At 35.8% G+C, this 25,857-nt stretch overlaps 1 protein-coding gene across 3 annotated transcripts in view; it reads left to right on the top strand.

Annotated features, from left to right (window-relative positions):
- Nucleotides 1-25,857, top strand: part of PALS1 (protein associated with LIN7 1, MAGUK p55 family member) — a 109,148-nt gene that overhangs the window by 1,017 nt on the left and 82,274 nt on the right. The gene's annotated exons all lie outside the window — the stretch shown is intronic.

The following is a 25,857-nucleotide window of genomic DNA, read 5'->3' as shown; positions in this document are numbered from 1 at the left end:
TTCATATTCCTTTAGACCTAAGAAGTTGGATTCGGAAAGCCTGTAGAACAAAAATTGTGAAATTTTTAATTTTATTGGCAAGATGAAAGGCGTTAATGTTTTTAATGAAAAAAAAAAACCTGTCAGTGTCCTAATAATGACAGTATCCTAATTATGCTTTTGAGTTATACCAGAGTTGAATTCTGCAGTAGGAAAAAATAACATATTGGTTATTGGTATCTTTGAAGTATAAGTATTGGTGGTAATGAAATTATTAAATAAACTTTTTTGGATTGTGAACTATGGGTTTTTTTACTATGTCTGTGTGGTCATGCCATATTACAAGTTTTAAAAGGCTCTTAAAACTTGCAGCAGGCTGAAGCTACTAATTTATATTGAGATTTTTATAGATGGAACAAAGACAATAAAAGCAATTCATCATTTTATCTTTGTAAAAAAAATCAAGTAAATATTACCATGTACTTGAATGACTTGGCTAGACAGACCTGAGCTTGACAAATAAAGATGGATTCATTAATATCTCATTAATATTAATTTGTTTTAGAATGTTAAAGTAGGGAAAGATCAGTCTTACCTGAGGGTGACTCAAGCCAGTATGGTGAGTTTAGCCGTTTATATGCTTTTTCTGAATTATGATCTTGTTTAAAACGTTTATCACAGACATACCAAGAAATTTGGTCCATTTTGTATACATAAAATGTATTGGTCAGAAACCACAGGAGAAAACCATATACTAAGATGTTCTTTTTCTCTGATAGTTTCTGACTTAAAGATGTCTGGGGAAAAGCTGTTCCACATAGGTGCTGTGGAATATAATTTTTTATTATGTACTTGTTGAGTCACAGAATTGTTGAGTTGGAAATAATGTTAGTAGTTGTATAGCTTAACTTCATTTTCCAGGAAAAGTAAAATGAAGTTTATGCAGTTAAGTAGTCTGTAGTCTGACTACTAGCTAGTGGAAGAGTTGGAACTAAATGCTGAAGTGCTTGTTTCTAGATTACAAGTACAGTGTTCTTTTCACTGTATACTATTATTACATAAACCAATAAGTTATCCTTCTCAAAATCACAAATGTAGCCAACAGGGTTGATTCTTTACCTTATGCATTTTTTTCCATTCCTTTTTTAATAACCACTAACCACAGTTAGTTCATTACCCTACTGAAGGATTGTTTTCAATTTTTCAATATTTCAAACAGTGTTTAGTGAATATCCTTGTGTATGTTTCTTTGAACACATGTGTGAAGGTTTCTCTAGAATGTATATCTACCTGTAAGTGGAATTGCTGGGCCATAGGTTGATGTTCATTTTCAACTTCGGCAGCTGTAGCCAAACTATCCTTGAAGTTGTAACAATTCCTGCCCACAGTATGTGAGTCATCCTTGTGCACACTTGGAATTGTCAGATTTTTAATTTTCTGCCAATCTAATGGGTGAAGAATGAAGTATTTATTTTCTTTAAAAAATATTTTATCTTTATTTTTATTCACATGAAATTAACTTTCATTGTATGATTTAACAAATTCATAGAGCTGTGCAACTACCATCTGTTTATATTCTTTGGTGAATTGTCTAAATCCTTCGTGTGTTTTAAAATTTTGAGAGCTTTTTGTAGTCCTTTGTCAAATAGGGGTTTTATAATGATTTTCACCCAGTCTGGGGCTTGCCTTTTCCATCCTCTTAACATTGTCTTTGGAAGTATGGAAGTTTAAAATATAAAACTATTATAAAAAAATATAAAACTATTAAAATATAAAACTTAGATTCATACTCTGTTTTGAGTTTGTATACACAGGTTTGGGTTGAGTTGTATTATTTTGTTCAATTGTTCCATGACCATTTGTTGAAAAGACTATCCTTTCTCCATAGAATTGCCTTTGTCTCTTGGTCCGAAACCATTTGACTACATTGTGTGGGTCTGTTTCTAGATTCGTGTGCTCCACTGATCTGCCTATCCATTGTTAGTATCACAATGTCTTGACTACTGTAACTTTAAAATGTTGTGAAATCAGGAAATTTGAAATGAAATATAAGGTAAAGTACTTGTAAAAAAAGCCAGGCTCTGTTTTGCTGTACTGAAAATGTTTCTTCATGAAAAGTGTGGGTGTGTGGTAAAAAGATTCATGCTCATATACATTTTAACATTTCAAATTGTGAGATTTTTCCTCCACCAATCCAGACTACAGAGGTCAGTTTAATAATGGAGAATAAGTTTTCAGTAACCTCAAAATCAATCTATTTAATTTTATCATTTTTATAAATTTGGGCTTATCATATGATTCACCTATTATAAACATTGAAGCAATTTGGCCTTTTGTCTCACATACTTGTAGTAAAGTAGTGGAAAGAGCCTTAGCATCAGCTGAGTTGGGAAGTTACTCTATGTTGTAATTCCCAGCCAAGCCTTCACGTTCCTCATCTACTACATGTAGCCACCTTGGACTATAACAGATGTGATATAGTTCAGGAGGTTCAGATTTCTTACACTTAATAGTATATCTAATTAGTTATTTCAAATATAAATTATAACTGTGTTTATAATTGTCTTTTGAATTATGCTTTTTTGGATATAACTGCTTGGCTTTGCAATATCAGAAACTTCATGCAAAAAAATTTGTGTTGAAATACAATTTCATATTTTGAGGCTTTTACATCGTCAAAGAAAATGTTTGATAATGCCACTTAAAAAGCATTACTTTGATTTGACCTAAGATGTGGGGGTTCTGTATTTTCTCGTGTGCTTCAGAAGTGTCTTTAAGACCTCATTCATTTAAAACAATTGACTGCCTCCTATGACTGCACTGAACTAGGTGCTCTGCTAGGATTTGGTTGCTTTTAAAGAATACCCATTATTTAGATACTCATGTTTGTGTAATGTTTGGGATATAAATGAAGCTTATGCATGTTAATATGTACTTTTATCATTACTTATTTAAACTTTAGCCTTTCTTGTCAGCTTAATACCAGAGCCTGGACTTAGTCACCTCTTATAAACCTGAGAGAATTTGAGATTCAAAACACAATTCTGTTTGTCCTCAGCCATAAATGTGTTTAATGTTGTTTCTGGTGGGAGTGCCAAACTTTCACATGTTCTTTATTAACTTTTCTCTACAAAGATATAAACACAATTAGATGAATTTTTCTCATGGCTTTTTCTTGCCCTTCCATGGGCCCTTACTGACAGGCATTAAGGTGCGTCTACAGTCCTTGCACTGATGCAGGTACTCAGATTGTAGTGTCAGACTTGTGTTGAAATACTTTCCTGACTTGTACGTGACTCTGGACAAGTTAATTTATCAAAGTCTGACTTATCTTCAGAATGGGGATTGTAATAGGGCCTGATTCAGAGGTCTTATAGGGGAGGAAAAATCTTTTTCCTCTATTCTCCTAGGTTTACTGTGTGGGGACCAGCTAATTAATTTGACAAAAGACAATTAACAGGATAAATGGCTTTTTACGTGTGTGTATGTAAGGCTTCATAGGAAAGAATTGAAGACCCAAGAAGCAGTGAGACTGGGCAATAAATTGTAGAAAAGTGACAAGACAAGGAAATGAAAGAGGTGTAGGCTGCAAATTGTGGGAAGGTAAGTATGTAGGGGAAAGTAGTAGAAGATAAAAATTATTTTAGTAAGGTTTGTTATGCAGATTTAAATTGGTGCTTTTTCCTTAGGTGAGAGTCAGCTCCCAGGATTAGGAGTCCTCTTCTGGTACCTTTCTTTACAAAGGGGAATTTATGTCCTGTTAGCCAGATCTGTAGAGGGCAGAGAGTTTTTGTTTGTTTGTTTATTTTTTGTCTGCTGTTTCTTAATTGCCTTTAGTGCAAGATAATAGTTATGTCAAATTGTTACATTTTGGGGTGGCACATTCCAATTCCCTTCAGAGCCTTATTTGAGGATTGAGATGGTGTACCAAGAATGGTTAGCAATAGTGATGTGTGTATATTAAGCACTATGTAAATGTAAAGATAGGAAGTAGAATACAAACCAGGTTTGTGACATTCGTATGGAATAGCAATAACTGTGTTGTTTTAATAAATAGATCTTGAATAGATTGTGTGATTATCAATAATTTAATTAAGCAGTTGTCTAGGGATTGTGTGACTTGGTTGTCACAGACTGCGTCTATGATGAATAATTGTAATTGTGTGTTGAGGTAGTTTTTTCATCTCTGAAATTATAGTGAAAGTGGGGGGAAAACAGTTTGTTGCCCTGATTATAAAAAGCTTAAATATGTAGTGAGATCAAGTTCTACTCAGCTTTATTAGTTTCTCTTCTTGACTACTATAGGGTGTTTTTCACTAGTTGTTTTTTTTTAATAAAGTATTGTTGATATACAATCTTATATTGGTTTCAAGTATACAACACAGTGGTTCAGTTACCCACATTATTAAATCCTCATCCCCACTAGGGTGGTTAATACCTGTCAACATAGGAAGATGTTACAGAATCATTGGCTATATTCTCCATGCTGTACTACTGTCCCCATGACCACTTTATTTTGTGATTGAGATTTTTGTGCCCTCTTATCCCCTTCACCCTCCCCTCCAATTACCCTAACTCCTCTCCCATGGTTCTGCCCGTCATTTCTCAGTGTCACTAGGTTTTTTTTACTACACATTGTAAAATAGGCTTACAAAATTGTGTAGTTTGCAGTTGTTTCATTATGTGATGATTTAAAATTTTGTTTAGATAAAGCATTTAAGTTTACTGATGTCAGTGTGCTTGTGTTAATACTTTGTTTAGTTTTTTTCCCTTTTGTGTAATGGATGCCATGTATAACTTGGTCTTGGATTTCACAGTCTGCCATTTATACAAGTTTTCTTAGGATGTTCTTTCTCTACAGGTTAACTCCTGTAGAATTTTATGCAGTTATAGTACAGCACTTATCAAATAGCATTGCAGTTGTATAGAGGATTTGTTTGTTTACTTACCTGATTTCCATACTAGATGTCATGTTGCTTAAGGATAAGGACTCTGTCTTAGCAATTTTTCTTGCCAATGACTATCAAAAGTTTTTTTTAACCAAGTGGTTGCTTACATTGGTGTATGAATATGTAGTTTAATAACCCTTTTTAATTATAGTATTTACAGTACAGTAATCTTTAAGATTGACCTTTTGTTCTTATTTCTTCTTGTATAATACCCATTCCCCTTATGTTTTCTTGCCTTCTTAAACTATCTGGTCAAAATGAGAACATTACTCATACACTTAGTGAGCAATAGTGCAATTCTGAAAGTTCAGTGATTCTAAGCTTGGTGACATTTGAGTCCTCATCTCTATTCTCAGATTCTTCTTTCCTGTTATGATGACATAACCCTACTTCTGGTCCTGAAAATACTCTCTGTTGTCACTTCTTTAGTCTAATTTATAGATAGCAATAGATAGGAATCCTTTCTATTAATTTTGGTTAATGTTCTTGTCCTAATAACTCTGAAGTGATTATTTGGCATTTCTTCAATGAGAAGGAAAACTATTCTCTGTGTCCCTTTTTTTTTGACGGCCAGTTGTTGGATTACATACCAATGAGCCATCTAGAGGTAATCATCTACCAATTTGCTGACCTTTGGAGCATATATTTTTCTCTAGTAAGCTATAAAGCACGTGAGGCCAAAAGTTGGAATTTCTTATAATGCGTTCTTACAGACCTGAATCTTGTTATGTGTTTCAGAGAAAGTATTTGACTAAAGGATTGACACCCAAGATTAAAGGGGATGGATAAAATCTATATGAAATAGGCACCTAGAAAGCAAAGCAATAGCCATGTGAGTTTGGTAATCAGAATTCTTTGAGAGTTTGTCATTGTGAATTTATTACCCTGATGAAAGAACAATGCTTTCATGATTGTGAACCTCTCTTACTATATTTTGAAGTGTTGGTAGTCCCTTTTGGGATTTTGCTTATAATTCGTGCTCTTATTCCATTGGTAGATGGATTTCTTATTTTCAAATTAAAGATGTAACATATTCATTTTGGTGTAATGTCTGGTAGAGGGAGGAAGACCTGGCCAAAGAGCCATGTCCCTAATGATTGCTTAAGTGCTTTACTTAGAAATTATTTTTTCATTGTTGCATTATTTATGAAATTGTTTAGGGCCTTAGGGTTAATAATTTGATTACTTCTCTTTGCCTAACAGTTCCAGAACTCTTGAAAGAACTTTGTTGCTGCTGCTTATTTTTATAGACTTTAACAAGGTAGTTATAACTTAAAAGTTTCTTTTTTTCTTTCAAAAAGTAATATCTTTGTGTTTTCCCCCAAATTATAAAAGTAACACTATATTTGCGATCAATATTTTGTAGTCTATCTAAATAGTGCAGGAGTACCTGAGAGGTCTGTCAACATTACTTTTCACAGATATTAATTGAAAATAATATTGTGTATATTCTTCCAGATTTTTTGTTGATAACTTTATAAACATATCTTTTATGTGCATTTTAAAAAATGGGGTGATACACAAAAGCCATTCTAAAGCTTGCTTTAGGTCCTTTGCCTTTGTTCTATGTGAGCTCATATGGAGAGCTTCATGCTTTAGTAGCCACATCAAAAAATATTAAAAGCAGCAGGTTAAATTCATTTTAATAGTATATTTTATTAACAATGTATAAAAATTATTGCCACTCCACATATATTAAATATAAAAATAATGTTTTACATCCACTTTTTCCTATACTGAGTCTTTGAGATCCAGTATATATTTTACATTAATGACACATCTCAGAATGATAAATTTACATCAGAAATACTTGATCTGTATTGACATTTTATTAAACTTACAAATGAAAAAGTAGATTAATATACCCAAGTAGTTCCAAACACACTTTGTAACATTCTAGAAAAGAGATTGTATTGATAGATCAAAGGTTTATTTAAGATTTTTGGTAGATAGTGCAAAATTGTCTTCTATAACATGTAACATTTCACTGATTTATAGAGTCAATTGTATATGTTTTTTTTCCTATATTGTTTCCAATCTGGTTGGTCATTTGCAGAGACACACTAAAACCTTATACTGAGGTAACTATTTTGAAATGATTTGCTGTCTTTTTTTCTTCCCACTCTAAGTACAAGAAGAGGGTCCCTCTCACTGTAAATATTTTATTGGCGAGAACAACAAAAAGGCAGAGCCAGAAGTCATGAGAAGCTATTGAGGACGTAAGATTAGGGACAAGGATGCAAAAGAGTAACTCAGAGGATGTGATTGGCTGTAGTACCAATTAAATCAAGGTCTTAAAAAATTCATTCCCATGTATCCTTTCTTAGGAATATATTGGAGGTCTTTCAAGGAGAAGGGAGTAGATGAAGAAGGAGGAAAGTGGTGAGGAGACATTCTTAGGATAAGGATGAACAAATAAAAATGCTTAGAGAATAAGAATAAATTCAGATTAGAGCGTGTTTTTGCCAGATTCCATGTAGAAAACAGATGGTAAAATCAACCTGAGTAGTAATGGAAGAGTTTAATGAAGGGACTTTTCATAGTGGTCTGTTTTGAGTTAAGAGAACTATCAAGGATGGCCAAACATCCCAGGATTAGCAACAGCCAAAAGTCTACTAAATAAAAGCCTAGGACTGAAGAGTCCAGGGAAGGAGTAGTAACTGGAATTTACAGGAGCTACAGCTGTAGGAAAGGGGCCACCTGGTGAGAGCTGTGGCCTTTATAGAAACACCTACAGAGTCACAGGAGGAAGCTGGGGGAATAAAGAACCCAACTGCTCTCCACCCTCCCAATGTGTACTTCTTGCTGGCTGAAACCTGTGAAAGCCAGGGTACAAGAGAACATGGGTAATACAGTCTGTAGAGGTCAGCCGCCTTGGACCTGGAGCAGATGGAGGATGATGAATCGATCTAGGCAAAAAGAAGACACTTAGCACAGAGCTGGAGAATGGAAGGCTGCAGAGTGGATATCATTAAAAAAAAAAAAAAAAGAAATATGTACTACGCTGATGGACAGTGACTGTAATGGGGTATGTAGGGGGGACGTGATAATGGGGGAGTCTAGTAACCATAATGATGTTCAAGTAATTGTACATTAATAATATCAAAATTAAAAAATTTTTAAAAAAAGAAGGATGAAACTGATAATTACCTGATTTGTTTGAATATGTACATTCAAAAGTATGTTGATTCTTCTGCCTGGGAGTATGGGGAAATATTAGTGATTTAACTAAAAAGTAAGATGTGTCTTACAGGGAGGGGGAAACAAATAAATGCTACAACAGAGGCATAGATTAAGTACCCTGGAAGGGTAAGCTGTGGATGGGAGTGGGCAGAATTAAGGAAGATTTCCTAACACACGAATGGAAGAAGAACATTTTAACAGATAAAGAATTGAACAGGAAGAATTTTTTTCCTGAGTATAAGAAACAATTTGTCAAAGCTGTAGAGGTGGGAAATTGCAGGGCTTGTACTGGAAGTAGCAAGTAGTATAATTTGGAATATAGGAGAGGTAGAAATAAAGTGAAAATATCCGAGGACTAAGTCAAGGAATTTGAAATGTGTTATATGGAAGTTGTTGAAGTGCCCTGGAGTCAAACAGACTTCAGTTTGAGGCCCAGCTATGTCATTTAGCTTTTGACATTGGACAAGTTGCATATCTTTGCTAAGTTACAAAATTGAATGAGGAGACGGTTGTCAGGGTTAAATAAGGTAATGCATGACAGGTGCTTAGCACAGTGAACGAATATTGCATAGTAAACCCTTAGTAAACAATAGCCGAAGAGAGGAAAGGCAGCAAAGACTTGAAAAGAGACACTGTTGTGTAGGTGACCGTTAGGAAGATTAATTGGTCAGTGCTGTGTAAAATGATGGGCAAGTAGAAAGACCAATTTTGGGGTAACTATCAAGAACTTTGTAGAAAACCCATGAAAGAGATCATGTGTACATGATTTAAGATAGGGTTTGAGAAGGAAAAACCTGGGGGTATATGTGAAGAGATTATGGAGAGAGAATTGATGGGGAGTTGGTTGCAATAAAAAGTTATTAACGTATTTAGGGGTATTACATTTATGATTTTCAATACTTAACATTTGATCCCAGAGGGGTAGGTAATTTATCTGACAGGAGCTAGTCTATTGTAGTTTTATGGTATTCATTTTTCAAGCTATAAATTTTTTATTAAAAAGTTTGTCAAGATAGGACATGTGCCTCACTTTGGCAGCACATACTGAAATTGGAGCAATACAGAGTAAAGAATAGTATTTTTAAAATGTCACTGAGACACGGAAATGTTGGTAGCTAGTTTCAGTTTTCACATGAGTCGGAAAATTCACATGCATTCTACCATTTCTCCAACTTGATTATCTCTGCTCCTTTGCTAATTGCTTAGAAACTTTGAGCAATAGATGTCATGCTACCATAATCTGGTGCTACAGTAAGATTGTAGCTGTTATATGTATAGCAGTGCAATTAGTTATATTAAAATTCATTCTGTGAAGCATCAGTTGAAAAGATGAATTGTCTCTTAATATTTTAAAGGTAAAGAATGATGCGGTTACGTGCTTTTTGAGAGGAAGTGTGTAGTCGTCATGGTATTTTATCTTACAGAGATGTAACTAACATAGCACTGTGGATTACAGAAGGATTCACTGATCTGAATTTTTGTTCCTGTCCTATTACTTCTAGGTCTGTGGCTTAACTTGTAGGGCCTACGTCATATTTACCTTTCAGAGCAACTATGGAGATCAATTGAGCTAATGTGTTTGAATTTACTGTAGGGACTGAAAAGCTTTACAAATAGAAGATATGAATATGTAAATTAGTTACAGAATTTTCATTTCTAGCCTGTCCTCTGGTTTCCCTGTCTAGCAATTAACAATCTGCTCAAAGTCCCACTTTAAATGCATTACCTCTGAAACGGAATTTATCATCTTTCCATTTCTCCCCAACCTCTTCCTCCCAGGGAGAAAAATCTTATTCCCTGAATTTTCTTATTTTAAGGTCCCGTAATTTATTCCAGATTCAATTGTTATGTTTAGTATTTTAAAATTATATTTAGATCTCCAAATCCTGTCATATCATCCTTTGTAATAACTGTTGTTTGAAATTATCCCTTCTCATTACTTTGCTACTTCGCTTTCCCTCTCATGCATAAAGTATTAAAATGTTGTCTCTATTAGCTGCTCTACTGACATTTCTCCTAGTCTACTCTGCTTACAGTGTAGAGAAGATTTCACTTTCAAAAAGCCATTATTTATTTGTTTGTTTTTTAACCCAGAAACCCATAGTTTTCCATTGCTTGCAGGAGAAAATTCAAACAATTTAGTTTAGCACTCAGACTCAACTCTGCCTTTATCTTCTATCTCTTACACCGGCTCTGTTCATTATCAAGGCTGTTCTTTTTCTCCAACTAGGCCATATATGTTCTTAATTGGTATCAATATTCTGAAAAGCCATATGGCAAGTAATTTCATCCCACATGTTTAAAAATCCATTTCTAGTCAGTTTGAAAATGTTCTTTTGTCTTAGGCCTTTTTAAAAAACTTTACTAAGCTTTTAGGTGCATTTGATCTTATATTTCCAAGTTGCTGAAGGTAATAATGGGGCACAGTTCAAGTAACCAACCCTTTCATCTCTTTGATACTGTTTGGCTTTTAACCAATTCCTACTATGAGTATGTGTGGTCTTGAATATCTCCAGAGACTTCCAGCTTTGTGTTTGATATAAACAAACAGAGAATTTTTCTACTAAATTAAAAAATATACTACTGCCCACTTCCAAGAATATTACATATAATAATATATGGGGACTTAATTATCTGGTTAAAAGGTGATCTCTTGATCCCCCAACTCTTCCAACTCTTCTTTATATTGCAAGATTCTCTATCCTGAGTAGTATCCAGATTTGTGGAAGAACATGGTGAATGATGATTCATTACATAGTACCATTGGTCCATAGGAATACTTACATTGCAAGGCTCTCGACTATGAGTAATATCCAGATTTGTAGAAGGACATGGTGAATGATGATTCATAACATAGTCCTATTGATCCATAGGAATACTTAGGGCCAAAGCTAAATTTTAGGCATAAAAAAGGAAGAAGAGGCTGTTAGATATTTGAATCTGTAGATATGTTTTTCCTAGAACTTCATTGTTTGAAAGAGAATCTCTGTATAGACAAATTAAGGAAAACCTTAGGGTTATTTCAAAACACTAAACTGAGAATTAATCTTAATAATCAGTAGAAGTTTTTCTTTTCTCTTAGTATTGGATAAGACTAAATAATGATGGCAGGAGTGAAGAGCTTCTATTCAGAAGTCATGCAAACTTGCTGTGAGTTTTGACTCTTCCATTTAGATTAATGACCTTGGGAAGCAACTTATTTTCCACATACTTGTTTCCTCTCCATTCTTGTTTTCCACCTCTGTAAACTGAGGATAACTGAGGAGTTGGAAGGATTGAATGAGATGATATATGTGAAGTTCTTGGCACTCTTGCCTGACAGTAGTGCTATTGCTTTTACTTCTACCACTAACCACCATCACTATCACTGATTACTCAAACCATTTAAATATCATTCTACTTTTGTCGTATGTAAAATACCATGCTAGGATGTTTTAAGTATTATATGATATAATGGTCATGAAACCATAGACACAAGAGTACTGTGAATAACTGTTGAATGTTAATTTTGAAGTTCTCTTTGAGCCAAATACTTTCCTTCTTTATACCTGTCTTCTCATTTGTCTCTGGAGATAACTAATACTTAGATTTGTAGGATTGTTTGTGGGATTATGAACTGTATAGAGTATGATAGCACAGTGTTCAGCACACAGAGAGTCAGTAAACAGTACTAGCTGTGACCATTAAATATCTTCTGTCTATACTTTTTTTTAGTCTTTACTCATTTGGGCTGCTCAATGTACTATTTAATTTATCATTTTATGTGCATGTTTAATCTCTCCAGCCAGACTGTGAGCAATGAATAGTGGGGAATGCATCATATGCTGGAATATAATACTGAAATAGTGTGTATTTCTTGCTCAGGGTCCAGTGAACAGTGTAAGGCAATTTATTTGGCAGTAGTTTTAATTCCATTTACTCTGTTGCTATTCTGTTGGCAATCATTACCTTGTTGAATTTCTGGATTTGTTGATCTGTCAAGTATGTGTAGAACCTTGGCAAGTGACTTAAATTTTCTGGACCTTCCTTTGCCATTTGTAAAATAAGAGGAGTTCATCTAGTCAAAGTTTGTTTTGTTATTTAAACATTTAAGTCAGAAGAATTTTTTTTCCCCCTTGAATCTTCAAAACTTTTTTTTTTAACCTTTTGTAAAAGTTTCTTCTCGTCCATCCACTGCCAAGATGACACTTGAAGTCCCTTCCTGGACATTTTGGAAAACACGGGATTAAATGGTATCTAAGGATCTTTTCAGCCTTGGTATTTATTAATTATTTGAAAACCAATTGTACTTGAAAAAAGAGTTGAAACACATTAGGTGAAAATACCATTAGGTAGTTAACAAGGAAACATGGCTATTTAAAGTTTTATCTTAAATGTGTGAGAAACATTAAATATTACTGAGTGAATGAATGCTTCAATTTTGGATTTGTTACTATTCCAGTGTTTGCTTTAACTCAGGGTTTCCTAATTTTGGCATTATTGACATTTTAGATGGGGTAATTTTTTTGTTGGGTTGGGTTGGGGGCGTTGTCCTGTACATGTTTAGCATCATTTCTGGTCTCTGCTAAATAGATGCCAGTAGCACCTCTCAACCTAGTCCTGACAATAAAAATTACATCAGACATTGTCAGAATTGTCCTGATGGGGATGGGTGGAAGGCAAAATCACCGTTGGTTGAAAACCATTAAAATCCAAAAGTGTTTAAGAAGAGTTAGAGTGAACTTTTATTCAACATAGTATTGGAGGTCCTAGCCACAGCAGTCAGACAAGACAAAGAGATAAAAGGCATCCAGATTGGTAAGGAAGAAGTTAAACTGCCAGTATTTGCAGATGACATGATATTATACATAGAAAACTATAAAAACTCCACCAAAAAACTGTTAGAACTAATAACTGTATTCAGCAAAGTTGTGAGATAGAAAATTAATACACAGAAATCTGTTATGTTCCTATATACTAACAACAAACTAACTGAAAGAGAAATCAGGAAAACAATTCCATTTACAATTGCATTAAAAAGAATAAAATACCTAGGAATAAACCTAACCAAGGAGGTGAGAGACTTATACTCTGAAAACTGTAAGGCACTCATGAGAGAAATTAAAAAAGACACAAATAAATTGAAATCTATCCTGTGCTCATGGATAGAAAGAATTAATATTGTAAAATAGCCATCCTTCCCAAAGCAGTTTCAGATTGAATGCAATCCCTATCAAAATACCAACAGTATTATTTAGTGAACTAGAACAAATAATTCTAAAATTCATAGCGAGCCACAAAAGACCCTGAAAAGCCAAAGCCACCCTGAGAAACAAGAAAAAAGTTGGGGATATTATGCTCTCTGGCTTCAAGCAATACTACAAAGCTATGGTAATCAAAACAGTATGGTACTCCACAAGAACAGGCCCATAGGTCAATGGAATGAAATAGCCCAGGTATAAACCCATGCATATGGTCAATTAATATATGATAAAGGGGCAATGAATATACAGTGGGGAAAAGACAGCCTCTTCAATAACTGGTACTGGGAAAACTGGACAGCTACATACAAGAGAATGAAACTGGATTACTATCTAATTCCATACACAATAGTAAACTCAAAATGTTTCAAAGTCCTGAAGGTAAGACATGAAACCATAAAACTTGTAGAAGAAAACATAGGCAAAAATTTCTTGAACATAAGCATGAGCAAGTTTTTCCTTGGGCAAGGGAAACAAAATAAAAAATGAACAACTGGGACTACATCAAACTAAAAAGCTTCTGTATAATAGCAAAGGGCACCATCAGCAGAACAGAAAAGCAACCTGTAGTATGGGAGAATATATAAACGATTTACCTAATAAGGGGTTAACATCTAAAACATACAAAGAACTCATATGCTTCAACATAAAAAAAAACAAATAACCAGATTAAAAAATGGGAAGAGGACCTCAACATTCCTCCAAAGAAGAAACACAGATGGCCAATAGGCACATGAAAAGATGTTCCACACTGCTACTCATCAGGGAAATGCAAATCAAAACCACAATGAGATATCACCTCACACCAGTCAGAATGGCCACTACCCAAAAGACAAGAAATGACAAGTGTTGACGACGATGTGGAGAAATCGGGACCCTCCTAGACTGTTGATGGGAATGTAAATTGGTACTGCCACTGTGGAAAGCAGAATGGAGGTTCCTTCAAAAACTAAAAATAGAAATACTATTCAACCCAGTAATCCCTCTTCTAGGAATTTACCTGAAGAAAACAAAATCCCTGACTCAAGAAGATATATACACCCCTATGTGTATCATTGCATTATTTACAATAGGCAAGTTACAGAAGCAACATAAGTGTCCATCAATAGATGAATGGATAAAGACGACTTGGGATATACACAATGGAGTATTATTCAGCCGTAAAAAGAAAATCCTGCCATTTGCCACATGGATGGACCTAGAAAGTGTTATGCTAAGTGAAATTAAGCCAGATGGAGAAAGACAAATGCCATATGATTTCACTTATTTGTGGAATAAACAAAACAAAACAAAATGAATAAAATAGCAGTAGACTCATAGACACTGAGAAGTGAAGGGTGGTTACCATGGGAGAAGAGTTTGTGTGGGTGGGTAGGTAAGGGAGGGTGAGGGGGATACAGGGGCACAAAAATTCTCTATCATGATTAAGTTGGTCACAGGGATGGTAGTACAGTGTGGAAAACGAACGATTCTGTAACATCTTCCTATGTTGCCAGATAGTAACTGAACTAGTGGGGGTGAGGATTTAATAACATGGGGAACTGAACCACTGTGGTACATATTTGAAACTAATAGAAGATTGTGTATTAATGATACTTCAATAAAAGTAAAAGATTTAAGGTGATATTTGTAAAGTTTCTGATGAACTTTGTTAAATGAATATTTTCAGATACAGATGTTTCACAGATTATAAATGCAGCAATAGTTTTCCAGCTATTTTTTCCATGTTGTCTTATTTTTGCTTTTGTTTCAAGGCATTTTATGGCCTAGAATAATAGGGTGAAAATAGGAACTTGGGAACTAAATCTTCCTGTTGCAGATGTGTTTTAAATATGATTTGGGCCAGGAATGTTCAAAGCTGCTAAATAAGTCTCTGAAGTTAACATCTGAGAAAGATGTGTCTTCTAAGCTAATGATATTGCCTTGCTGATTGAATTAAATTGAGCTTCAGGAATCATATTCTTTTTGTGTCTGTAATGGCAGATGACTTATGTGTCTGTAAGTTATGTGTTACCCCTTTTCCCTTTGAAATCTTAATTGATTTTTTGACTTGAATGTTTCTGTCAATTAAGGGAATTTTGCTTCCATTCTGTATGTGAATTTATTTGGCATAGTACATTCTAAATACAGTTAATTTAAAGCTCTGAGGATAACAATTGGCTTCTTTGGAATGCAATTATCTGGATGATGAATAAAGGTACTACTTCTTTCTGAAACCTAAACTGTAACTAAATAGAATTTTATTTTATTTAAAAATTTTTTTAATTTTTTGTATTGAAATATCTTAAATAGAGTATTGACTTTAAATTTTTTAATGAAATTTTAAAAAATACTAATAAACAATATATTGGCTTCAGATAAACAACATAGGTATTTGACAATTACATACATTATTAAATGGTCAACATGATCAGTGTAGTTGCCATCTATCACCATATGAAGATATTACAGTATTATTGGCTATATTCCCTAGGCTGCACTTCCTCCCTGTGACTATTTTATAATTTAAAGTTTGTATTTCTTTATCCCCTTCACCTGTTTCACCCATCCCGCCATATTCCCCATGGTAACCAACAGTCTATTCTCTGTGTCTATGAGTCTGTTTCTGTTTTGTTTATTCTCCATAGGTAAGTTAAATCATATGATATTCATCTTTCTCTGACTGACTGACTTCAGGTGGCATAATATCCTCTAAGTCTATCCATGGTGTTACAAATGGAAAATTTTTCTTCTTTTTTATGTCTGATTAGTATTCCATTGGATATATGTGCTACAAATATCTTTATCCAGTCATCTATCAATGGACACTTAGTTTGATTTTGGCTCTTGTATATAATGCTGCAGTAAACATAGGGGTGCATATATCTTTTCAAATTGGTGATTTTGTTTTCTTCAGGTAGATTCTCAGAAGTGGAAATGTTTGGTTATATGATAATTCTGTTCTTAGTTTTTTGAGAAACTTCATACTACTTTCCATAGTGGCTGGCCCAATTTACATTTCTACCAACATAATAGAAAGGTTCCCTTTTCTCCACATCCTGGCCAACATTTATTACTCCTTGTGAGGGGTGATATCTCACTGTGGTTTTGATTTGCATTTTCCTGATGATTAGTGATGTTAAACATCTTTTCATGTGTCTGTTGGCCATCTGTGTCTTTTTTGGAAAAAACTCTATGCAGGTCCTCTTTCCATTATTAATTAAATAATTATTTTGGGGGGCGGATTTTAACCCCTTATCAGATATATCATTTGCAAATACATTGTCCCATTTGGGAAGTTGTCTTTTCATTTTGTTGATGGTTTCCTTCACTGTGCAGAAGTTTTTTAGTTTGATGTAGGTTTTTTTTTAATTGGGAAAGACTGTATTCTTTTTTTTTAATGTATGATATACACTGTTATGAAGGTTTCACATGAAAAAACAATGTGGTCACTACATTTACCCATATTATCAAGTCCCCACCCATACCCCAATGGAGTCACTGTCCATCAGGGCAGCAAGATGCCACAGATTCACTATGTGCCTTCTCTGTGCTACACTGTTATCCTGGTGATCCCACACATTATGTGTACTAAACATAACACCCCTCAATCCCTTTCTCCCTCCCCACCTGCCTTCCCACACCCCTACCCTTTGGTAACCACTAGTTCATTCTTGGAGTCTCTGAGTCTGCTGCTATTTTGTTCCTTCAGTTTTGCTTCATTGTTATACTCCACAAATGAGGGAAATCGTTTGGCATTTGTCTTTCTCCACCTGGCTTATTTCACTGAGCGTAATGTCCTCCAGCTCCATCCATGTTGTTGCAAATGGTAGAATTTGTTTCTTTCTTATGGTCGAATAGTATTCCATTGTGTATATGTACCACATCTTTATCCATTCATCTACTGATGGACACTTAGGTTGCTTCCATATCTTGGCTATTGTAAAAAGTGCTGCGATAAACATAGGGGTGCATATGTCTTTTTGAATGTGAGAAGTTGTATTCTTTGGGTAAATTCCAAGGAGTGGGATTTCGGGTCAAATGGTATTTCTATTTTTCGTTTTTTGAGGAACCATATATTGCTTTCCACAATGGTTGAACTAGCTTACATTCCCACCAGCAGTGTAGGAGGGTTCCCCTTTCTCCGCATCCTCACCAGCATTTGTTGTTCTTAGTCTTTTCAATGCTGGCCATGCTTACTGGTGTGAAGTGATATCTCATTGTGGTTTTACTTTGCATTTCCCTGATGATTAGTGATGTGGAGCATCTTTTCATGTGTCTGTTGGCCGTCTGAATTTCTTCTTTGGAGAACTGTCTCTTCATATCCTCTGCCCATTTTTTAATCGGGTTATTTGCTTTTTGGGTGTTGTGGCATGTAAGTTCTTCATATATTTTGGATGTTAACCCCTTGTTGGATATGTCATTTAAAAATATATTCTCCCATACTGTAGAATGCCTTTTTGTTCTGTTGATGGTGTCCTTTGCTGTAAAGAAACTTTTTAGTTTGATGTAGTCCTGTGAGTTCATTTTTGCTTTTGTTTCCCTTGCTCAAGGAGATATGTTTAGGAAGAAGTTGCTCATGCTTATATTCAGGAGATGTTTGCCTATGTTGTCTTCTAAGAGTTTTATGGTTTCATGACTTACATTCAGGTCTTTGATCCATTTCAGGTTTACTTTTGTGTGTGGGGTTAAACAATAATCCAGTTTCATTCTCTTGCTTGTAGCTGTCCAGTTTTGCCAACACCAGCTGTTGAAGAGGCTGTCATTTCCCCATTGTATATCCATGGCTCCTTTATTGTTTATTAATTGACCATATATGCTTGGGTTTATATCAGTGCTCTCTAGTCCGTTTCATTGGTCTATGGGTCTGTTCTTGTGCCAGTACCAAATTGTCTTGATTACTGTGGCTTTGTAGTAGAGCTTAAAGTTGGGGAGCGTAATGTCCCCAGTTTTATTCTTCCTTCTCAGAATTGCTTTGGCTATTTGAGGTCTTTTGTGGTTCCATATGAATTTTAGAACGATTTTCTCTACTTCATTGAAGAATGCTGTTGGTATTTTGATAGGAATTGCATTGAATGTGTAGATAGCTTTAGGCAGGATGGCCATTTTGATGATAATAATTTTTCCTATCCATGAGCCCAGGATGTGTTTCCATTTATTGGTATCTTCTTTAATTTCTCTTAAGAGTGTCTTGTAGTTTTTAGGGTATAGGTTTTTCACTTCCTTGGTTAGGTTTATTCCTAGGTATTTTATTCTCTTTGATGCAATTGTGAATGGAATTGTTTTCCTGATTTCTCTCTCTGCTAGTTCATCGTTAGTGTATAGGAATGCCACAGATTTCTGTGTGTTAATTTTGTACCCGCAACTTTACTGAATTCAGATATTAGGTCTAGTAGTTTTGGAGTGGATTGTTTAGGGTTTTTTATGTACAATATCATGTCATCTGCAAACAGGGACAGTTTAACTTCTTCCTTGCCAATCTGGATGCCTTTTATTTCTTTGTGTTGTCTGATTGCCAAGGCTAGGACCTCCAGTACTAGGTTGAATAGAAGTGGGAAAAGTGGGTATCCTTGTCTTGTTCCCATCTTAATGGAAAAGCTTTCAGCTTCTCGCTGTTAAGTATGATGTTGGCTGTGGATTTGTCATATATGGCCTTTATTATGTTGAGGTACTTGTCCTCTATACCATTTTGTTGAGAGTTTTTATCATGAATGGATGTTGAATTTTGTCAAATGCTTTTTCAGCATCTATGGAGATGATCATGTGGTTTTTGTCTTTCTTTTTGTTGATGTGGTGGATGATGTTGATGGACTTTCGAATGTTGTACCATCCTTGCATCCCTGGGATGAATCCCACTTGGTCATGGTGTATGATCCTTTTGATGTATTTTTGAATTCGGTTTGCTAATATTTTGTTGAGTATTTTTGCATCTACATTCATCAGGGATATTGGTCTGTAGTTTTCTTTTTTGGTGGGGTCTTTGCCTGGTTTTGGTATTAGGGTGATGTTAGCTTCATAGAATGAGTTTGGGAGTATCCCCTCCTCCTCTATTTTTTGGAAAACTTTAAGGAGAATGGGTATTATGTCTTCTCTGTATGTCTGATAAAACTCCGAGGTAAATCCATCTGGCCCATGGGTTTTGTTCTTGGGTAGTTTTTTGATTACTGCTTCAATTTCGTTGCTGGTAATTAGTCTGTTTAGATTCTCTGTTTCTTTCTGGGTCAGTCTTGGAAGGTTGTATTTTTCTAGGAAGTTGTCCATTTCTCCTAGGTTTCCCAGCTTGTTAGCATATAGGTTTTCATAGTATTCTCTTATAATTCTTTGTATTTCTGTGGGGTCCGTCGTGATTTTTCCTTTCTCGTTTCTGATACTGTTGATGTGTGTTGACTCTCTTTTCCTCTTAATAAGTCTGGCTAGAGGCTTATCTATTTTGTTTGTTTTCTCGAAGAACCAGCTCTTGGTTTCATTGATTTTTGCTATTGTTTTATTCTTCTCAAGTTTATTTATTTCTTTTCTGATCTTTATTATGTCCCTCCTTCTGCTGACCTTAGGCCTCATTTGTTTTTCTTTTTCCAATTTCGATAATTGTGACATTAGACCATTCATTTGGGATTGTTCTTCCTTTTTAAAATATGCTTGGATTGCTATATACTTCCTCTTCAGACTGCTTTTGCTGTGTCCCACAGAAGTTGGGGCTTAGTGTTGTTGTTGTCATTTGTTTCTATATATTGCTGGATCTCCATTTTGATTTGGTCATTGATCCATTGATTATTTAGGAGCGTGTTGTTAAGCCTCCATGTGTTTGTGAGCCTTTTTGCTTTCTTTGTACATTTTATTTCTAGTTTTATGCCTTTGTGGTCTGAAAAGTTGGTTGGTAGGATTTAAATATTTTGGAATTTACTGAGGCTCTTTTTGTGGCCTAGTATGTGGTCTATTCTGGAGAATGTTCCATGTGCACTTGAGAAGAATGTGTATCCTGTTGCTTTTGGATGTAGAGTTCTGTAGATGTCTATTAGGTCCATCTGCTCTACTGTGTTGTTCAGTGCTTCCGTGTCCTTACTTATTTTCTGCCCTGTGGATCTATCCTTTGGGGTGAGTGGTGTGTTGAAGTCTCCTAGAATGAATGCATTGCAGTCTATTTCCCCCTTTAGTTCTGTTAGTATTTGTTTCACATATGCTGGTGCTCCTGTGTTGGGTGCATATATATTTAGAATGGTTATATCCTCTTGTTGGACTGAGCCCTTTATCATTATCTAGTGTCCTTCTTTATCTCTTGTTACTTTCTTTGTTTTGAAGTCTATTTTGTCTGATATTAGTACTGCAACCCCTGCTTTCTTCTCGCTGTTGTTTGCCTGAAATATGTTTTTCCCTCCCTTGACTTTTAGTCTGTACATATCTTTGGGTTTGAGGTGAGTTTCTTGTAAGCAGCATATAGATGGGTCTTGCTTTTTTATCCATTCTATTACTGTGTGTCTTTTGATTGGTGCATTCAGTCCATTAACATTTAGGGTGACTATTGAAATATATGTACTTATTGCCATTGCAGGCTTTAAATTCGTGGTTACCAAAGGTTCAAGGTTAGCCTCTTTAGTATCTTACTGCCTAACTTAGCTCGCTTATTAAGCTGTTACATACACTGTCTGGAGATTCTTTTCTTCTCTCCCTTCTTAGTCCTCCTCCTCCATTCTTCCTATGTTGGGTGTTTTGTTCTGTGCTCTTTCTAGGAGTGCTCCCATCTAGAGCAGTCCCTGTAAGATGTCCTGTAGAGGTGGTTTGTGGGAAGCAAATTCCCTCAGCTTTTGTTTGTCTGGGAATTGTTTAATCCCACCATCATATTTAAATGATAGTCGTGCTGGATACAGTATCCTTGGTTCAAGGCCCTTCTGTTTCGTTGCATTAAATATATCATGCCATTCTCTTCTGGCCTGTAGGGTTTCTGTTGAGAAGTCTGACGTTAGCCTGATGGGTTTTCCTTTATAGGTGACATTTTTCTCTCTAGCTGCCTTTAAAACTCTTTCCTTGTCCTTGATCTTTGCCATTGTAATTACTATGTGTCTTGGTGTTGTCCTCCTTGGATCCTTTCTGTTGGGGGTTCTGTGTATTTCCGTGGTCTGTTCGATTATTTCCTCCCCCAGTTTGGGGAAGTTTTCAGCAATTATTTCTTCCAATATAGTTTCCATCCCTTTTCCTCTCTCTTCTTCTTCTGGTACCCCTATAATACGGATATCGTTCCTTTTGGATTGGTCACACAGTTCTCTTAATATTGTTTCATTCCTGGAGATCCTTTTATCTCTCTCTATGTCAGCTTCTATGCGTTCCTGTTCTCTGGTTTCCATTCCATCAATGGCCTCTTGCATCCTATCCATTCTGCTTATAAACCCTTCCAGAGTTTGTTTCATTTCTGTGATCTCCTTTCTGGCATCTGTGATCTCCCTCCGAACTTCATCCCATGTCTCTTGCGTATTTCTCTGCATCTCTGTCAGCATGTTTATGATTTTTATTTTGAATTCTTTGTCAGGAAGACTGGTTAGGTCTGTCTCCTTCTCTGGTGTTGTCTCTGTGATCTTTGTCTGCCTGTAGTTTTTCCTTTTCATGGTATTAGGAATAGTTTGCAGAGTTGGGACGAGTGAAGGCTGGAAGAACTTCCCTTCTTGTTGGTTTGTGGCCCTCCTCTCCTGGGAGAACAGCAACCTCTAGTGGCTTGCGCTGGGTAGCTGCGTGCAGACAGGGTTTCTGCTTCCTGCCCGGCTGCTATGGAGTTTATCTCCGCTGTTGCTGTGGGCGTGGCCTGGCTCGGGCTGCTGCTCCAAATGGTGGAGTAGCGTTGGAGCGGGAGCAGCCTGGAGGCTATTTATCTCCGTAAGGGGCCTCCGTGCTCCCTGCAGCCCAGGGGATTAGGGTGCCCAGAGATCCCTGGATTCCCTACCTCTGGATTAAGTGTCCTGCCCTGCCCCTTTAAGACTTCCAGAAAGCACCCGCCAAAACAAAACAATGACCACAAAAAAAAAAAAGAAATAAATTTTAAAAATTAAAAAAAAAAAAAAATTGGCCACTCGTTTTTCTTTATTCTCCAGCACCAGCCTCAGGTATCTGCTCACCGGTCTTGCTGCCCTGTTTCCCTAGTATTGGGGTCCCTGTCCCTTTAAGACTTCCAAAAAGCACTCGCCAAAACAAAACAGCAAAAAGGAAAAAAAAAAATTTGGCCTCTCACTTTTCGTTTGTTCTCCAGCGCCAGCCTCCGATACCCGCTCGCTGGTCTTGCTGCCCAGTTTCCCTAGTGTTGGGTTCCCTGTCCCTTTAAGACTTCCAAAAAGCGCTCGCCAAAACAAAACAGAAAAAAAAAAATTGCCGCTCGCTTTTCTTATGTCGTCTGGCGCCAGGCCTCCGGTACCCTTTCACCGTTCTTGCTGCCCTGTTTCCCTAGTATCCAGGGCCCCACGCATGCACTGTGTCTGCTCTCTGGTCTGGATGGCGGGGGCTGGGTGTTCAGCAGTCCTGGGCTCTGTCTCCCTCCCGCTCTGCCTACTCTTCTCCCGCAGGGAGCTGGCGGGAGGGGCGCTTGGTTCCCTCCGTGCCGGGGCTTGTATCTTAACCCCTTTACGAGGCACTGGGTTCTCGCAGGTGTGGATGTGGTCTGGATGTTGTCCTGTGTTCTCTGGTCTTTATTCTAGGAAGAGTTGTCTTTGTTATATTTTCATAGATATATGTGGTTTTGGGAGGAGATTTCCGCTGCTCTACTCATGCAGCCATCTTGGCTCCACCCAGTTTGATGAATTTTAAAAGCAACTTGATTGAGGTATAATTTACTTACATTCCATAAAATTCACATTTTATGGGTACAGTTTGAGTTTGAATAGATTTATATCGTTGTGCAAATATCACTGAAATCTGATTTTATTACACTTACATCACCTAAAGAAATCCTTTGTATCCTTTTTTAGCCAATATCTTCCCCCACCCCAATCTCCAGGAAACCACTACACTGTTTTCTCTAACAACACTATTTTTGCCTAGAAGTTTCATATAAATGGAAGTATGCATTGTACTCTTGTATCTGGCATTATGGTTTCTGAGGCCATACATGTTGTTGGATTTATCAGTAGTTTATTCTTTATTACTAAGTAGTATTCTATATTTTATTTATCCATTCACCAGCTGAAGGACATGGGATTTTGTTCAGTTTTAAGCTGTTATTAATAATGCTTCTATGAATATTCCATGTATATCTGTGTGATTTTTACAAATATTTTTGTTTGTCTTGTGTGAAATTGCTTGATTATAAGTGTTTAACTTTTAAGATATTGGCATACTGACTACCATTTTACATTCTCACCCATATAATAGGAGAGTTTCAGTTTCTCCACATCTCTAATGCTTAATTTTGCCAGTTTTTAAAATTTTTAGCCATTTTGTTGTGTTTGTAATGGTATTACATTGTGCTTTTTAACAGCTTTGAGATTAATTCATATGTTATACAGTTCTTACATTTTAAGTGTACAATTCAATCTCTTTCATAGTGCAACTATCACCACAACTTTAGGACATTTTCATCACTCCCAAAAGGTGTACCACTTAGCCATGATTCCTCCGCCACTCCTCCCAGGTCTAGGCAACCACTAATCTATTTTCTGTCTCTCTAGGTCTGCCTATTCTAGACATTTCATAAGTGGAATCATACCCTGCATGGTTTCTTTCACTTCTCTTTTCAAGGATCATCGATGTAACATGTATCAGTACTTTATTTCTTTTTATTGCCCAATAATAATTTCATTATGGACATATAGATTTTCCCCCCATTTTTTGGCCATTATGAATAATGCTGTTATGAACATTTTTGTGTAAGCATTTTGTATGGACATGTTTTTTCATTTCTGTAGGGCATATACCTAGGAGTGGAATTGCTGGGGCATATGGTAGCTCTGTGTTTACCCTTTTGAGAGATTGCCAGACTGTTTTTTAGTGTGACTGCACCATTGACACTCCAGCAGCAGTATATGAGGGTTCCAGTTTCTTTGTCTTTTTTATTTTAGCCGTCCTCGTGGGTCTTAAGTGATATATTGTGGTTTTGATTTGCTGTTCTCTGATGGCAAATAATGTTAAATTACTTTTTGTGTGCTTATGTAAGGCCACTTGTTTATTTTCTTTGGAGAACTATCTATTCAGGTCTTCCCATTTTTTAAATCAGACCACTATCTTTTTATTATAGAGTTGTACGAGTTTGTTATATATTCTAGATACAAGTCCCCTATCAGATACATGATTTACAAGAATTTTCTCCCATTCTGTAGATTCTCTTTTCACTTTCCTGATGGTGTCATTTGAAGCACAAAGTTTTTAATTTTGGTAATGTCTAATTTATCTATTTTCCTTTTGTTGCTTATGCTTTTGAAGTCCTATCTTAAGAAATCATTGCTTAATCCAAGGTAGATTTACACCTATCTTTTCTTTAAAGTTTTATAGTTTTAGTTTTTACACATTTGTGTCTTTGATACATTTTGAGTTAATTTTTGTATATGGTGTGAGGTAAGAGTCCAGCCTCATTCTTTCGCATGTGACTATCCAATTGTCTTAGCATCATTTGTTGAAGAGACTATTTTTTCCCCATGTCACTGACTTGGCACCCTTATTGAAAATCAATTGCCTGTAAATGTGAGGCTTTATTTTTGATGATCATCAATTTTATTCCATTGATTTCTGTCTATCTTTATGTTAATAACACATTATGGTTTTAATGTGTGTTTTCCTAAAGATTATTTTGAGTATCTTTCCAAATGCTTATTTTTTGCCATTTGTTTGTCTTCTTTGGTGAAGTGCTCAAGTCTCTTGCCCTATATTAAGAAACTGGATTATTTTAAGTATTGAGTTGTAAGAGTATAGCAGACATAAATATTTTGCAAATATTTTTCCCTTTTTTTTAACTTGCCTTTGCATTTTCTTAACTATCTTTTAGTAGCATATTTTGGATTCTAAAAACTTTGTGGAATCAACCAACTTTGGCAACTGGCTGGATAGTAAGGCTTGAGGAAGATAAAGATCTTGGAGATAGTGGTATACTTAACAAAGTAGGAAAGAAGTTGAGATCAATTTGGGATATATTGAAATTGAGATTCTTGGTAACATCCCCATAGAAGTATACTTTCTGTTCCCTCAACCTGGAATCCCTTATTTTGTTATCTTCACACAGCAGACTCATTTTTTGTCATTTATGTCTAAGTGCAACTGTCACCTCCTAAATAGGCCTTCACCGACCGTCTTATCTAATGTTGCCCTTTCCAAATGTAATTACTTTATTAGCCTGTTTTACTTTTTGTATAGCCCTTTTCATCTTATTGTCTGTTTGCTTTTTATTATCTGTTATCCTACCAGAATGTAAGTTCCATGTAGCACAGGATCCTTTTCTGTCTTGGTCTTCAGTATAACATCAACATTTCTCCCTGTGAATTAACTGTGGCTCCTGTCTTTCAAATTCTTTTGGATCTTTTTGGATCCTAAACTTTTAATTTTCTTGGCATCGTAAACTATTCATA

Source organism: Manis pentadactyla, chromosome 11, assembly GCF_030020395.1.
Source record: "Manis pentadactyla isolate mManPen7 chromosome 11, mManPen7.hap1, whole genome shotgun sequence".
Classification (NCBI taxonomy): Eukaryota; Metazoa; Chordata; class Mammalia; order Pholidota; family Manidae; genus Manis; species Manis pentadactyla.
Note: the sequence above shows the minus strand (reverse complement) of the source record. Positions and strands in the feature narration are given on the sequence as shown.